The 17,703-nt window shown below is 44.7% G+C and overlaps 1 protein-coding gene across 1 annotated transcript in view; it reads left to right on the top strand.

Moving 5' to 3' along the window:
* fax (failed axon connections) overlaps positions 1-17,703 on the top strand; it is a 355,181-nt gene that overhangs the window by 233,307 nt on the left and 104,171 nt on the right. The gene's annotated exons all lie outside the window — the stretch shown is intronic.

Raw genomic sequence — 17,703 nt, forward strand, 5'->3', positions numbered from 1 at the left:
ATCTCGCTCAATTTCCACCCCGTTCGCACATTTTGTAAGCCCGAATTTTGGACCTGCCCGATCATCTTGCGGGGAGAAAATCATCTAGACGACGCACATTACGTGAGCGGAGGAGACCAAGCTTCCCACGTGCTCTCAAACTCATCTTCTTCTCCTCCATTGTTTTCCTCTCCACTTTCCTGTGAACTCGCTCGGGAAAAAAAAGTCGAAAGAAAAGCGCGCGACCTTCCCGCATTGGGGGGGGGGGGGAGATTTTTCCTTTTCGTGGGTCGCGGGTGTGTGTGCGCGCGCTTAGGAGAGTGTGTGCGTTTTGTGTGCCTGGCGCGTCACGACGCGACACGGTGAGTCGCACAAGTGGACCGAATGGTTGGCGGATCTTGGCGCGCGCGTGGGCGTCGTTGCGTGCTCTTGGCTCGGTTGGTGGGTCACAGGACGGGGTTGGGGGGGGCGAGGTGAAAGGGCGAGGGGAGGCATGTCCCCCTCTTTTGTCACGGCTCCGTTTTTATCCCTTGTTGCACCGTTCTCTCTCTTCCCCCACTCCTCGAAAGGTCTCTTCTCTCCTACCACACGTGGAACGATCGGTTCTAGTAGCATATGGATAATCCCCAGTGTGGATGGAGTAATTCCTCACGAAGGACTGGATTATTTCCATTGATTGGGCACTGAAAATTTTTTAAACGCAGCTTATATAATAGTTTATGACATTGAATTATCAGCTTTTTTTAATGCTTTCAAGTGGTTAACTGATGAAAAAAATAAGTTCCGAAATGCTCTAATCACGGTAATTGTGTCTGCCCGTGAATTACTTACGGAGGCAAGGCAAGAAGTTAAAGAAACGGATTGATTGTGCCTTTAGGTGAAAGCATTCGTTATTCCATACAGGATTCGTTTTCGTCACAATGGAACAATAATAGTTTTTTATTGACTTAAATATTGAGAGTCGCCTGATATCATCATGCAATCAACTACCAACTTTAAATGACGTTTAATTTCAACTTCTTGAGACGGCTTGCGAATTGATACGTAGATTTATATTACGATGAGAACCATATTGAGATATCCAGGACGACATCTGACATTACTGTTGGGTGTTATATTTATGGAAATGTGTGGATTGATTTATATGCCACGTAATTCTTGCCTTTTACCGCAATGTAAATGATTTGATACTCATATATATGTCATTCTGTTAAAAAAATAAAGAATTGTGGGGCGTTACTCAAATCACTTCTTTACTGTGTTGTTGAATAATGCAGATAAATTTTCCTTTCAAATTTCATGATTGTTTCCAGGCATTTATTTAAAGGTAACAAGTATTTTATATGTAACTCTTGTGACGGAATTGATTTTTTCCGCTTACGTAGTTTGCTCATTGTTCTCAAGTCTCAATGCTTTTATCTAATTAAGTTTTCTTCTTTTTTTCAGGTGAGTTGACGATGCACGATTGCATGGCAGGGAAAATTGAAATAATTTTCTGATGAACCGTAAGTTGATAAATTTTTGCTCATTGGGTGTGTCAAAACTTCAGATAATATGTATGAATGGCATTCGGAAAATAAGATAACCATACACTGAAAGCGGTTTTAACGAACCCGTGCAATCGCATGATATTTTTTCCGCGATCACGATACTTCGAAACCGTAATGTCGTTATCCCACGGGTTATGGAATCATGCCAGGACATGCATTGCAGAACTTTTCTATCCCTAGGGTTTCGGGCGAAAATAAAGGCTAGCAGGAAAAGATGGTTTCATGGTCTAACTTTGGAATTCATTTTTTTTTTGACTCGAGGAGTTGAGATCTCTCTTAATGGTGCACGTGTAGCGTTACGGGGTCTCCATTTCACTTACCCCTCACATTTCACATATCCCTTCGTGGAAAATATCTTCGACTGACGCCCACTTCTCCAAGTCGACTTTCGTTGGACGTACTAGTGATTTCTTCCTCCACTCTCCTGTTCTAAAAAAATAAGTCAGGTTCACTCGGGGGAAAATGAATACCCTACAATGAATCTTCTCTTCAGAATTTCCACTAGTTTTTAGCGGGACGATTTAGTTTCAATTCCAAAAGTTACGTAATTATTTTTTTTTTCATTTTCGCCTTCGTTCTTAAATAAAACGCAAGGGAGGAGTGTCCCCAAAAGATAAATTTCAACCAAAAATTTGGTTTTTCGCGAATTAAAGAATTTTCTGATGGAAGCATCTTCGGTGGAGGATTCAATCAATAGAAGTTCCCGTCGGGAAGGTTTTTGACTATCGTCTTTTCCCTTTCCTTTCCTAATAGTATCCAAGTCTACTGCAAATTTATTTACGCATCCTTTGCACCCGTGCATCATTTTTATGCATTCGTTTTAATTTTGGTTGTACCTATCCTATGGGGAGTTTTGACAATTTCGGCGAAGGGGCCTTCTCTTCCTCACATCCCTTTCATTCACTATTATTCGACAAGTATTGACCGTGGAGGTTATCCGATGTGCCATAAGCCAAATGCCCACGTTTTCACCTCCTCTCTTGCTTTTTCATTCCCCCCTCAAACGTATGCTCCTGAGACTGCGTCAATAGGTATGGCTGTGATTCGTAGGAGAGTGAAAAGTTGATCAGCCTGTGGTAGATGTCACTACCGACTCAAAGGGACGGGTACAGAGAATTTGAGAGCGAAATGGACGAAAGGAAACCATTTGGATCTCATTTCCTCTTCAGTCACCAGTCGTTCAATAGTACGTCAGGTAATTTACTCTTTTATGATCCCTCTGTGGGAACACACACAAACCGACCGCAAAATGCGAGCAGCCATGGGATAGATGACGTAAACAAGAGGGGGAGCAGGGCCGACTTGTTCAAACCAGTCTCTGTCTCTCTTACATGCCTTTCACGTCCTCATTTTATTTAGACAGGCGCCTTTCATCGTGATGAATGCTTCCGCTTTTTCCTGCAAAAATGTTACGCGTAATGAGACTCATACTTTCAATTAGTGAGCATGATGCTCATTAAAGCGTGGGTTACTAGGCGGTGTACTCCATTGTTTTGACGTTGAAATTGTCAAATAGCGGTTCTTAAATGTTTCTATATTAAATTTATTTAAAATTTATCATTACGGACAGAGGTTAAAGTAGCATGACATCAATTTTAATTTTGATTTTATTTAATGCCATACCGGATGAGTAGGAGTTTCTTACCACTGCCATTCTAATGAACACCAAAATGTCTTCCTTATCTAGTCAAAAATAAACATTTAATTAAACGTCCAGTGTGTTTTTCAAAATTTTAAAAACATTTTATGTTCATTAATTATCATAGAATATTTTGGTAGTATTTGCAATGGAAAACCTTGAAAAACAAGGCCAGTGACACTTTATTTGATCAAAATATGAAAATAGCACTCTGAAGTATGGGTAATCTCAAAGCACCATAAGCGATCTGAACGAGATTCTATCCTTCTCACCTCTTTTAAGATAACATTAACACAGCCAGTTATGGATTAATCAAATTTATGAAAGAAATTACGAATTATCGTAATTCATAAATTCCGAAGTTTATGCCGAATCGCTCCTCCAATTTCGATCGCATCTTGGTCAAAAATTTCCACAGATCCTTCCTCATTCCCATTCCGTCCGTGTCGTTATTTCTCGCGTGATGTATCTGTCGGGGGATGCGCAGAAGGGCTCGATCCGACCCAAGGGCAAGGAGGGTCGACGGAGGAGAGCCGGGATGCCGGGGAGGAGAGAATGCATTCAGCGTGGGGTAACGCGGAGAGGATGTAGATTTTCGGCGGGAGAACACGAAACGGGGAGGGCGACCGTTGGGAGGCGGGAAGGAACGGGCACAAGGGGTGGTGCGGAAAGGAAGTTGGGAGAGGATGCGAGGAGCGTATTTATACGTGGCCGCATGGGTGGCGGAGATTCCCCGCTGCACGACCCCCTCGTGCGAAGGGAGAGAGAAGAGAGAGCTGTGTGCGAAAGGGTCTGGCCCGCGAGGCCCGGAAAGGGTATTTAATGCAACCCACTCGAGAAATGATGGAAACACTCCCTCCCCTCTCTCTGTCGCGCCGGTCCTTTTCCCATTTCCACGCGACGAGTCGTCCATCGATTAATTAACTAATTAACCCCTCTATCTCCACAGCCAAACCCGTCCCCCCATCTCCATCCTGTGTCCTTCCCGCCATATTTTTCCTTCCATCCCCCCCACCCAGCTTTACTCTCTCTCCCATCTTCTCTTCCCCCTGCTCCCATCCACTTATTCCCGCTCCCCCACTACAGCAGTCTCCCACTTTCCCTTCCCTCCCCCCCATTCCCCCTCTTGTCCCCCACCCACCCCATGAATCCAATTTGGTGAAGTGGCCCCAACTTAAGCGTCAGGCCGCCGAGAGTCCCTCCCTGTTCCCCCACACTTCTACCCGGGCTGCCCCCTTTCTCGTCCGGTCTCGGCTTCTCTCCCCACTCAGGATGTTACCTCCTACTCTCCCCCCCCTTCGTGCCCCTTAGCCCCCTCCCGGTCACCCTTCTTTCTCCACACTAATCCTCTTTCTCCCAGGGGTTCCCATCATCCGATCAAATCCCTCGTCCCTCAACTCATTCTCTATATTCTCCCTTCGATTCCTTGGATGTAATGCGGTTCGAGTCCCTCCTTTGTGTTTATGGTATTATTTACATTTTACAAAAGCTCCTCCCCAACCCCCCTCATGGGTTTACGCGTCTCACCGCCGTATTCGTCTGTTGATTCCTTCGTCTTCTCGAGTTGTGTGCCGATCTATGCGATCGCCTCGATTGCGTTCGCGTCGCGTCAGTGTCCGTCGCCCACTCCATCGTAGAGGTCTCCGGCTGTCGACGGGACAGATTTTCCACTCGGTCTGGGAAGAGTCCCCAGAGGAAGATTTTGCCCATTTATCAGATATTCTTTTATCTACCATATATTACAAGGTTACACGAACGAAATCAGCGATTGAAATATTAAGTCCCTGCTGTAATTCTTCAAAAGAGCCATGCATATTTGTGGCGTTAATAAAAAAGATACTTTCGAAAGTATTCTTTTGTTTTAACAATGCATTTTTTTCGTGTCGCTCAGATCTGCAACTAGTTCGTTTCGCTCGATTAAAAATAAAGCTTTTAGATAAATGAATTAGATGAGTGAAGGACATCTTCGTGAGTTGGTCAACACATCTTTGACGTTTACTGTAATTATTAATAGCCCCAAAAGGGTCAGTTGTATTCTTCTTTAGTTTCTAACCAAGTATTAAATGTGGCGAATATTTTACGAGGCACTGATGGTGAGGGAAGTGTTTATTGTTAATAATTGAAGTTAAGAAAATTAGTATCAAGTCCTGATCGTTCTCTCTTCTCTAAGGTGATAGCAATGTCCCTTGATTATTGATGTGCGCTTTTACCTGTATGGTGTGTCCGGCAAGCTTCTTGTCCTATTTCATCAGGCATCAACGGCGTGAGACTTATTTTATTCATCGTCGCTTGCACATGACAAAATGTCAGTCCCGCTAGCCTCCGTTCATTACCATAACCATGCCGCCCTCAAAAACGGCAGGAAAAGTGTCTTACCGTTTCATACCCTTCGCCCTTGTTGGTGTCTCGTGGCCGAGTGATTTAGATGTCTCCCCTTCATCCGTGCCCAGGCACGGATTGGGACGAACCGCACCGTCTAAATCGTACCCTCGTCAAATCTCTGCGGCAAACCGACGACAGTTTGGCGTCGATGCGGATCTCTCTCTCTCTTCATATCGAGTGATAAAAAATAAGCGCCTCCGTTCTTTCAATATTATTTTCGCCCGTTCCACGAAGAGGCCACCGCCTATTGTGCCCGCCCCTATTGTGCCCGGGGTCCGACCAAACTTGAGAAAGGTCCCGTCGTCGAGGCCGCCTCATATTCAAAGAGAGAAGGAAGGGGTGGTGAAAGGGGATTTTGCTCTGTCTCAAGTATGCGGCGGCCCAATTTGGTTCCTTAAGGAAACATTTGTAGCAGACGTAAGACTCTCTCTTCCTCCACCCTCCACTCGTCGTCTCCGTATTAAAAACCTTCATCCTCTTTCCCCCCCCCACCCCACCGCTTCCCCCCTTCCCGTCCATCCTCCTGTACTTCTTTCCCACCCCCCGCAATACTACTCGAGCCTCACGTCACGTGACTGCATCCCCTTCTCCACGCTCCCATCGTTTTCTTCTCAGTCCCCTCCATCCTCCCCTTCGTCCAGCGGAATGCTGGTCGCTCATGGGGCTCTTTAACGACGAACTTGCAGGCTTGTACTAGAGTTAGACTTTAATTTCTACCCAAGTTATTGAATGTTTGATTACCATTCGACAAATCTATTCATCAAGATGTCTGTTTCGACTCGTCGTAAGATATTGGTCGCAATGGATACTCATCAGGTATTATGGCGTCTCTTCAAGGTAGCGGATACCGGTGGGTGCCGGAGATCGCAATTTTGTTGGGTGTCCTATTCGACATCTTCATCGAACTATGCTTGCATACATGATGAACAGCGATGCCGTTATATACATGTCCTCTGCACGGCCTTTGGGGAATCACTTTCGTGTTTAGTATTTTCCTATTTTTTTATTTAGAAAATCTAATACCACTATTCCATTTAAGTGATCAAAGGTTCAATAGTTTCTTTCAAAATTCAATGATGCTGCTCTTTCTTTTAGTTATATTTTTTTCGAGATGAATCCTGTATGGTAGTTTCATATACCAAAGTTTTTTTGCTATATCCGTTTTTAGCTTTGTCTACTGCTATTTAATTAAAATCCTCTTTAACGTAGAAATAGTAGGACCTGTTTCTCCCTATGGGGGTAGATATATTGCTGTTTTTTTGTGTAACTTAGATATGAAGGTGCCATTAACATTTATAAATGCAGTTCTCTATTTTTCTAAAATAAATTCCATTGGATAATTTGCAAGATATTATAGATTCGTGGATTAGAGAATATATTCCAGACTTTTATTTATTTGAAGAAAACATTTTTTCAAATTTTATCATGAGGTATCATCAGTGTAATTTTACTTAGCGATATAAGGCGATGTTAATCACTAGGAAGATATTTAATATTCTTAGGGTTTACCCTTTTACATCGACGGTGGGACAGAGTTATGAGGGGGATCGAGATGGTGCGGGGGCTAACGTACTGGCTTCCCACCCTGAGGGCGCGGGTTCAAATCCCGGCGGTGTTGAATATTTTTCAGAGGTATCTCGATCCCTACTTGAGGTGCTTCGTGGAGGGCACTTTGAGTGAGTACGCCGTCCGTCGGATGGGACGTTAAGCCGCGGACCCCTTGGCGCCTTTCGTAAAGAGTAGGCTAATGCCGACGCCGGGTTCTCTTCACCCTTCATCCTTTCCTGTCCTTCCCCTATGGCGCAAATGACCTTAGCTGTCGGTCGCCTCCCCTCAAAACTACTACTACTCCAGAGTTATGAGGTGCACCACTTTCCGTTTGCACTGTCACGACTGGCTTCCCCCTCTCCCTTCCTCTTGAAAAGAGGTGGTGAGCCTTACGCAGTGAACGCCGAGCAAGCAAGTGCACGAACATGATTAAGAGTGGAGCAGGAGAGGAGTGCGAGGGGCGATAAGGAAGTCCTTAGGGACTAGGACTTCTACGTCAGCTCCCCAATCAAGATAATGCGTGGTGAGCAACTGGACGTAACGGTAGTCCATCGCCTCCGTCCCAACTTCTAAGTCCTATATGCCCCGACGCGTCTTTGCCCCACCCGGTTCTAATTCGTCAGAGGGAGAGGGAGATTGGAACAGAAAGATAGAGAAATAGACTGGAGATCATTGATCAGTCGGTGCAGGGGACGAACGAATCTTCTTCCATCGGCCAAATCATTCGTTCTTATTAACTCGACTTCCCCTAGGGGCAGAGCCTCCTTGTGGCAATGTCGCGCTGTGGCGAGCTTCTTGACGAAGGATCAAGATGTCCGGGTTTGACTGGAGCCGTTTCAGTTCTCAAAAAGTCCTTGCATTCGAATCCCGTCCTCGAAACTTCAAGGGATTGGTGGATTAATTAATTCGAGGTCTCCGATTGTAGGAAGTCCGATGATGCCCGGAATGGGATTTCATCTCGTGATTGACTCCTTAACGAATTAGAATGGTGGAATCTATGCGATCGAATTCAAATTCGACGGGAAAACTCATCTGAGCTCGTCTGTAGAGAATACTTATCGTAAAAATGGGACATCCTCAAATTGATGGGATGGATTGATTCTGTACGAAATAACTAGGTTTCAATTTAATTTAAATTCTTCTACTGTATAAATCCTATGGAAGTCGGACAGTACGCACATATGCTACATTCGAAAAATGACGCGAGTTATAGAATTGAAGCTAAAATTCAGATGTGAGCCACGCTACTCTGGGCTCTCCACATATCGTGCATAGAAACTATCAATCCGCAACTTGTTACTCAAAACATTCCATCCTTGCGAGCATAGTATTCTCTCCACGTAGTCTAATTCGTTAAATTTTACGAGTTTTCTTGATCACGCGACATTTTCTTTCATGGGTCCTGTGGGGTTATTTACTTCCACACTTCTTTTAGTTGTTTACTTAATCTCTTAACAGAGGGATCATTTCTATAGATAACTGCCGCCCTGTGACATATTATTTTCTCAACTCCAACTGCCGTAGAGTTATCATTAATATTATTTGCACGGTTTCATTGTAATCCCGACGTATTGACTGTCTATATTGATTATAAACTTTTGATTTTCAAATGTTTCATCAACAGCCCCATCCGAGAAGCAAGTATTCGCAAGTCGCTCGTCGTCTCCTTTCCCCACTGTCGTCTCCTGTCACTTTGCATTATTTTTACGGCTCGCAGTGCCTCGTCACCACCCGTGGAGCGAACCGAATCCTCGCGCCCAGACTTCCCAACTGCCTTCCCTCGCCCGGGACGGGTTGGTCCCCTCTATTTCCTTCGACCCAGCTATGCTTTAATTCCACCGGGGATCGCCCCGGTCCCCTTCCTTCCAGCACTGCCACTCCCCGCTTCCTTTCATTAACGCTTCCGCTCCATTTATTTAGACCCATTCCTAAAAATTCCCGCATCATTGTCATCCGCCTCCCCCCGCCGCCGGCCCCTCCCCCAATTCCTCGCCGTCCTCCTGAGGTCTCGGAGGGACGCAGCTGCTTCTCATCTTCCCTCTTAACTCGAGCAATGAGGGCTTTCGAGGTAGGGTAGGGAATGGTGGGTCCGCTCGGTCCCTCGTCGGGCCGTGTTGCCGCGATGGTGAGAGTTGCGGGGGAGGAAGGAGGAGTGGCCAAGGGAATGTTGGGTCGGAATTAGGCCGACTTAAAATTCGGTTGAGACGTCCCGAAATATCCTCCACGGTCCAGAGGAGAGGGTGGTATTTAGATGGATGGTGGGGTGTAGGAGGGGGGCAGGGTAAGGTTGTGCCCGATCGAGTGATCCCTGGGTTTACCGCAGGCGTAGAAGGGATTCCGGGAATGAGTCCTTAAACCCCCCTCCCCATCTCTAACTCTGTCCCCCATCACCGTTTCGACTATGGCGTGTTTATTGCCTGCTCTTGAAAAGCGAAAGGGGACAAATCGAGTTTTGTGGTTTTTGATTTTCCATCTTTGGTTCCCGGTTATTTATATATTAAATGTATGTGTATATTCGTATCTGAATATCCAGGAGTCTCTGCTGCCGAGTCGGGCGGTTAAATATCGCAGCTAAAAGGGGGATGGATGGGATGATATGAAATATTTTTTTTCATCCGTCCTAAAAGACGGGTCGGATCAGAATATGAAATTTCCTCTCAGACATCCGATTCAAAACCAAACGGAACGTTCACCCTTTATTGGCAAAGGAAACTCGGATTTTGGTCTGAAATATCTGACAGATAATTCTACTCTTCGGTGATTTATTTCCACCATTTGAATTTTGATATGGCGTAATCCTCTATGTATTTTATTATTATTCTGAGGATTCACGTGTTCCATTGCCACTGTGATGGTTGCGTATTCCTATCACCCTAATGGTAAGGGTAGATTCATGATACCTCGATTATTCTCGTTCTTAATAGGAGGGGCCAATAAATGCAGACGATCCCAATGCTTATTTACACAAAAATAATTCATTTTAATTATTAAGCGGCTCTATACGAGAGACTAAACATTAATTATTACTACTCTTAAACTGAGTAATCGATGCATAAAACATATTGAAGGATGAATTCGGAATTGACTTTTTTTTCATTTTAGTTAATGAATTCGTGATTTAATTCAGATATAACATTAATTTGAATATACTGGCATCATATATCTACGTAATTGAGTCAAACCATAGGTGGTCACGGACAAAGAAGAGCCATATCTTGACTTTTAGGCATGTTAGTTCTCCGAGACCAAAATATATTTTTAAAAGATGTTAATAAGGGAGTGTTTGCCGTAGAAATGGAAACGGGTGTGATACGTACTCTACCGCTAGTTGAAATTTTCTAAAGCTGTTCGTTCAAAACTTGAAATAATGAATTCCTTAAATAGTAATTTGGTTATAAGAGTTTAATGAATGCCATCACGTCAATCTCTAGGATTCTTCATGATAAAAATATTTCGTTGGAAGTATCCATTTCGACTCCCCATAAAATTCGAAATATTAGGAATATATGTAGATTAAGTTTAGTCTATTTTTACTACACGGCGTCAATATTCCAGATCATTACTTTTAAATTATGGTGATGGGTTTTAATATATTTATGAAAATCAAATTTAGGGGATGATACATGCGATGTATTTAAATGATAGTCAGTCGCCTAATTAGAATAAAATGATTCCTCCATTGCTGGTAAAATGTATTGAGTTGTAGATACAGAAGTGCACTCCATTGAAACGCAAAACACTCTTTATTTGTTCTTTTCTCGCTCTTATTTTTCCTCTGGTGTGCTTCCTTTTCCGAACCGTGGGTGCACGACCTGGATCATCGAGGTATTTGTCATCCGCGGCCGCTCCGAGGGCACCTCCCCTCGCGATGGCGGTAGATCGCATCCCGCGCGCTCCCTCTACTCGCTTATTACCTATCCCATCCCTTTGATCCCCACCCACCCGCCCCTCGGATCACCCCGCCTCCCTCCTAGTCCGCCGGCTCCCACCCACTCACCCGTGCCGTTTCAATAGCTCGCTTGCTCACTCCCTTATCTCTTTCGCTCTATGCTCTCGACTAAACACCCGTCCCGTTATTTTTTTCATCTCCATTTTTTTCCATACCTATTCCTCTCTTGATCCATTCTGCTCGACAGACCGACCGACGCAGCATCCCGGTCCACCCACCCGAACCCTCGGAACTCCTCCCAGCACCGGTGTCCCTTCAAATCTTTCAACGTTCTCTTTTCCGAACACTCGCACTAGCACACTCCCCCCCCCCCCCCCATCATTTTGCTCTTTTCGTCCCGATGGCAGTGTTTCCATCCATTTGCGCCTCCTCTTTAATCTCCGAGTTCCCTTCGTATTTGTGTAGTCGGTCGTTTTCTCCACCTCGCAACTCCACCTCCCCCAATCCCCCATACGTGCGCTTTCTCCCTCTCTCTTTTTCCATTCCCTTCCGCGCATCTATCTTCGTCATCAATCCCCTTTTCCTCGTTGCCCTGCCGTGTTTTGATGATGAAAACTATGGATAGAAGGACGTCCCTTTGCCTCGGGAAGGTGGAGAGAGGGTGGAGCAGGCGAGGAGGAGAGATTTTATTCCGCCTCGCCATCCGCTGTGAGTTTTCCCGGGTGTATCGGTTTTTTTCCCTCTCCTGTACTATATTCATCGAGTTTTCGTTTCGCGTGGAAGCTCCCGAATACGTTTTTTGTTTTCATTTTCTTCATCCCCAAGCAGTGGGGGGGGAGTGCGTTGGGCGTCGCCCTTTCGTTAGGGTTCTCTGGGGAATCCCCATTTGCTCCCGGGAACGAATGCGTCGGCAGGACGCCCAAGACCGGGGGGATGATCAGATTGGCCCAGTTGTGTTTTCAGGGATCTGCGTTTGGATGTGATAAACCGTCGGGAGGTAATAAAAAGGAAAACTGAGGTCCGTTTCGTACTTCCCCGCTCCGGTCGACCTATTTTCCTGAACCAAAAGACCTTAGTAAAATTAAGTTCGGTATTGGCGCCGAGCCCTTGCAATGGTGGTTAATCAAATACTGTGTGACTAATTTTCGATCTTTAAGTTTCCCAAGTGTTAAGTATGTGTGCCTCTGTCAAGCTTAAGTCGCTCATCTGGAGTAAATGTAATAGCCGTGTTCGAGGAGGGACTCGACTGATTCTTGTACGTTGTCAAGCTGGTTTTCTACCGACGTGACCACCGCAAAATTTATGGTTTAAATAAGCTGCATGGACTTGGAATGAATTTTCTTTTATTTTTGAAATTATATTTAATGACTTTTTTGAATAGTAATTTTACTCTTTGAATAGTAGTTTTGGTTAGAACATATCACTAGATTATTTACTAATAGTAGTGTACCATTAATGGTAGGTTTTCGATGGATCCACTGTTAAGGTACTGCTACATCATTAGCTCCACAGCATGCACTAAACAAGAACGCTAAAACTATGATTAAATTAGTCAGTCTTCCACTCTGAATACTTCTATCTCTCTTCATTCCGCACAGCACGCTAATTTTTTCCTTCACTTATCGTACTACAATCAACCATCATCAGCACTTAGTTTTTCCCTCTTCGACATTCCTTTGACACTCAATATGCCATACAGGTATATCCCCTACTATGCGTAGTTCTCTGTTTGTTTTTCTTTCCATATATTTCTCTTTTTCCCAACTATATTAATCCTCTTTCACAACCCTATCTCAGAAGTCTCCTAGCCACGCTTATCTTTTTGACTCGAAGGCCGAATTTCCAATCTGTACAATACTATGCTTCATATTAATTGTCCTATTTAACATGCTAGGTTGCGCGCGCCCTCCCATTCCTCTCCATCTCGGGTATTAATTGGGTCATCGGAAGATGAGAGAGTGGATTTTTTCCAGTCATCGTTTGTTTCGCGTCCGTGGTCGAATGGCTTCCCGCGTGCGGGCACACGAGCGTGCTGGGACGTGACCGAGAGACTATGTTTCGGAATTCATTTCAGCGGCTTCGCACGCCCGCTTCGCTCCGCTTTTGTGCGTTGCGAGCAGCGCGGGTTGATATGGTAAATACCTCCGCTTGCGGGTGGCGCACGGGGTGCAGTCTCGGTAGTTATCCGCCCTTCTTTATTTGCGTGTCCGAAGTAGCAATATATGAACGATACGTTGACCCAGGTCTATATTAAGCAATGGGACCCGGATGCTTTCCATGTGTTTTCATCCGTATACAACGGAAGAAGTAAAACTAATTACCATTTACGTGCCTAATACCCTAGATCGATTTTTCCCGCATCAGGATGGGTTTACATGATTTAACTTGGTGGTGGTTTTTGTCTTGGCTTTGGGTCACGGTTGGCTTTTGCATTTTCATGGGTAATACAGAGCAAAAAAGTTTTTGCTGCCAACCTCACTCAGATTGGTCATCTGTGAGTTATCGAACCAGGACCGCTGAGATTCGTATCTGGGGGCGATAGAGGTTTGTCTTTCTTTCTGTGAACACCTTTGTGTTCACAGGAGAGGAGGCGTGGGTATCATGGCTGGAGTACAGTGCTGAGCAGGTAAATCGTTGTCCCCATCATACGCCAATGCGTCAAGGGAAACTAGCATCATTTAAGAGAATAACATCTCACGTTTATCCCTCTGAGAGGACGACAGTCTTGCCTCTGGTGATAATAAGGTTAAATGGTTGAAACGTGTTATATTTGAATGACGAAGTTTTCAATTTTCAAATATGATAAAAAATATTTTTTTAAAGTTGGTAATACAGCCAGTGGAAAATTATACCCCTCGGTCGGATGATCTTCATTGTTTCCTTAAGGTGTTTATTTAATTTGGAGTCCTGCGTCACTTCATTTAGGTATCACAGAAGTATTTGTCGGCGTTGAGGCAGCCGTGTCTTCCTAGATGCCGTGGTAAGGGCAAGGAGGCGGTGGGTGAGCGGGCGACTCGGCCATTCTGTCCCCCGTGAAATATCAGCAGAATTAAAATATCCACGCCGCATCCACTTACTGGATGCTGAGAGCTGGCCGGCCCTTGGAGTGCGCGCCATCGTGTTAGGGAGGAGGGAGGGGAGATCTAAGAGGACGCGATGTGAATAAAGGGATTTTTAAAAAAATATGTAAAGAGACTAGCAGTCAATTACCGCAAGATCCTTAAGTCCGACCGGTTTGATAGCGCATGAGTGGGGGCGAAAAAATAAAATATTAGAAGGTTCGAGAGGAAATTCGCCTTCTCCCCCCCCTCCCCCTATCCCCCCCTCCCCCTATCCCCCCCTCCCCCCCTCCCCCCACAGTTCACTCTACTATCTCCCCCATCAATCCTCCTACCCCCTCTCCTCTCGATCGCGTCCCCGGACGTTCCATGCCTCCCGGCGGAGGCGGCTCCGTCAATCGAACCGAGAGACGCAGTCAAGGGCGGTGTGCTTTCTATCTCATAACCCCCCATCCATTTCCGCAGTACTATTTCCGATATAAATTATTTTTTCTTGCTTGTTGGAAATCTCCGTCGAGGACGAGGGGGGGAGGGGATTCGTTGTTTACTGTCGTGCGAGAAGCCGTTAAGGTGGGGTGAAAAAGAATGGGTGGGGCATGAATGGAGAGAGGTCGCGGGAGATCAGAAGGCGTTCGACGTGCACGTCATTGCGATCGCGGGCCTGTTCGGATTGATCATGGTTGTTCTCTTGGGGATTTCTTCTCTGCTTTTTCTCCTCAATCCGCTCACGTCCGCGTTCACCCAGTGGAGCTTTTCACCCCGCCCCCTTCTGTACGCTGTGGCGCCAGTCAAATTCAGATCCCTTGCACGGATTTCTCGGGAGCTTTTTAAAAATTACTGAATTTGTTGTGGCATTTTCTTCGATGTTCTATGCTGGTCTTGTGTTCTGTCATTATACACAACGTGCTCTGCCGAGTGCTGGATGGTTTATGCCGGAATCAAAGAACTTCCGTTAAAAATCAACCGTTGACCAGTGTCTCGCAAGTTTCTTTGTACTTAAGAAAATGAATACTGCTTCATTGTATCATGATGTCGTGATATTCATGGTGTATTATTTCGTATGTCTGCCGAAAACCTGCAGCATAAAAACAAAAAATACCGAAGAACCTATATGAGAGAGAATAATTTTTTCTGGTTCGGTTTCCATAATTGACTTATATCATATAATATGATCGGGAGACGTAGTAGTCCATTGGGTGGAGCGCTGGGCTGCTGACTGGAGGGCTCTGCTCCGGTACCCGGGGAAGTCTCTAGGCACCCTCAGCTTTATCCAAGCTGTTTGATTTTTCGGTTATCAGTTCTTCCTGGGAAGACAGGCGGCACTGAGAAAGGAACTGGTCTCCGTACCACGGTGTGTACATATTATACACAGCTGGGCTTAGTACTAGGCCAGCTCTACCATTATTAAAATTTAAGTAGCGTCTACTATAATGCTCTGAATCGGTTCCTTAATGCCATTCTCAACTTTGCAGAAAAATTTCAGAAATTTATCGTATTGAAGTTATCCATGAAGGAATATTTCAACAGTAAATGATATTAAAGATTCCTTTATTCATTCAGATCGGACAAAATTGCCGCCACCTTCCTTTGAGAATTTATCACCAGCATCTGGAACATTGCATCCTGCCGAACTTTCAGATAATGTCGGCAACCGCAATAATCTTCTCGCCAACCCCAAAAACTCTTTGAGGCAAGCAGCAGAGCTGGAAGTATGCTGGTGTTCTTGTTTGCGTCATGAGATCTCGAAAAAAGTGCATTGCTTCTGTTGCATCTCACTCCTCCTCGCTTAAGTCACCGCGTTGATTGAACTAGGTTTTTCTCTCCTTCATTCATCCGCCCCCACCTTCTCTTTTGATTTTCAAGTTCAAGCTTTCCGCTCTTGGCTAGTTGTGGATGAGTCAACACTGGGCGGAGTGAGGATCGCCCGAGTCATCGATCCTCTCGTGATTTACTGTCGCGCGGTCTCGGTTGACTTCCACCCGTTTTTATTTTTCGAATCCTCCCCTCGGAGGTGCAGAAAACACGCTTGTAAATGATCGCCTTGCTTTTAGGGAGCGTGCTTCGTATATTTTTTGCCCTCTTCGGGGAACGCCGAGGGCTTTTCGACGTCACGGATTTCTTCTAGCGGACGATTTATTTATTTTTGTGGTGCCCTTGGACTCGTCCAGATGGAACCGTCCGCTTCTTTTCTTTCCTCGTGCACTACGACACAACCTCGTGCCTTTTAGGGTGACATTAATGGACCGCCGAGAAGATTGTCGGCAGCCGCAGTCACGAGAAAACGATTGGAAAGCTTTTATTTCGTCCGGAATTCTTTCTCTGCTGTTTACTCGCAAACGATGCGTTTTTCCTCACTTCCCTTTGGGAGAATGGTCGATCTATGGTATTATTAAGATGTCTGCTCTAATTTGGTATCTTACTGGTGTTGAACCTCCGATTCATATCCCATTGACAGCATAAGTATTTATGTGCGTGGTATTTTGGTAAGCACTGAAGCATTGTCAATTTATTTTATGTTTTGGATCAATAAATTAAATGTGTGTGTGTGTGTGTGTGTGTGTGTGTGTGTGTGTGTGTGTGTGTGTGTGTGTGTGTGTGTGTGTGTGTGTGTGTGTATATATATATATATATATATATATATATATATATATACACACACACACACACATATATACATATATATCATCGTCAGTATTTCTATCTTAGGATTGGTTTCCTGCAGCCCTCCAATCTACTCTATTTAATGTCAATTCCCTCAATCCCTGATACCTTCTGTTTTACGTCCTTCATAATTTGTCCTATGTACATGTCTTTTGGTCTTCCTTGTGGAATCTCTTCTATTTTTCCTTTTATTATATTCCTAATCAATCCATTGTTCCTCAATGTGTGTCCAATCCATCTATTTTTTCTTTGCCGTAGAGTTCTCCATATGGTCCTATCCTCTTCTGCTCCTCTTTATACTGCCTCGTTCGTTACTTTAATCTTCAGCATCCTCCTTCAGCACCATGTTCTCCTCCAGCACCTTGCTTTTATTCTTCACTGGTGCACTTTTCCAATGTTTCAAGTCTCGGACACTTAGAGCGCCATGTTCCACACGAAAGTCTTGACGTTCATATAACATTCCTCCAGTACTTGATCCATAGCACTTAGTGTTGCCTGCACGTCCTCGCGTTTCCGCTATTACTGCGATGTCATCTGCAAACCGGAGCATGTTGATTTCTTCTCCAGTTACCTTGACCCTTTTGATGCCCTATTCTTGTTTTTTTTATTGCCTCTTGATATCATGAAATCGAAGCGTTCCAGTAGATTTGAGTACCTTTTGAAAAAACGCTTGTAACTTCAGTTTACGATTCGTTACCCAGCTGTATATATAGCGGCACGTTCATCATAAGAGGTCTACTTATTCCAAAGAAACTGCGGAAGATGCCGCAACAGTAACTTTTAACGGAGTCATCCGCTAATGTGCATTTCAATGCAAGAATTTCAGAGTGTACAAATCATTCGCCTTGACTGGGATTCGAACCCGGATCCCTCAATATCGGTCGAGTGTTTTAGCCACATGCACAGAAATGCACATTAGCGGATGACTCCGTTAAAATTTACTGTTGCGGCAGCCATTCCTAACTGCTGCTTACTCTTTCGCCTTTATCATTTTTG

This window comes from Hetaerina americana, unplaced genomic scaffold (genome assembly GCF_022747635.1).
Source record: "Hetaerina americana unplaced genomic scaffold, ioHetAmer1.1.p SCAF_3, whole genome shotgun sequence".
NCBI classification, from domain to species: domain Eukaryota; kingdom Metazoa; phylum Arthropoda; class Insecta; order Odonata; family Calopterygidae; genus Hetaerina; species Hetaerina americana.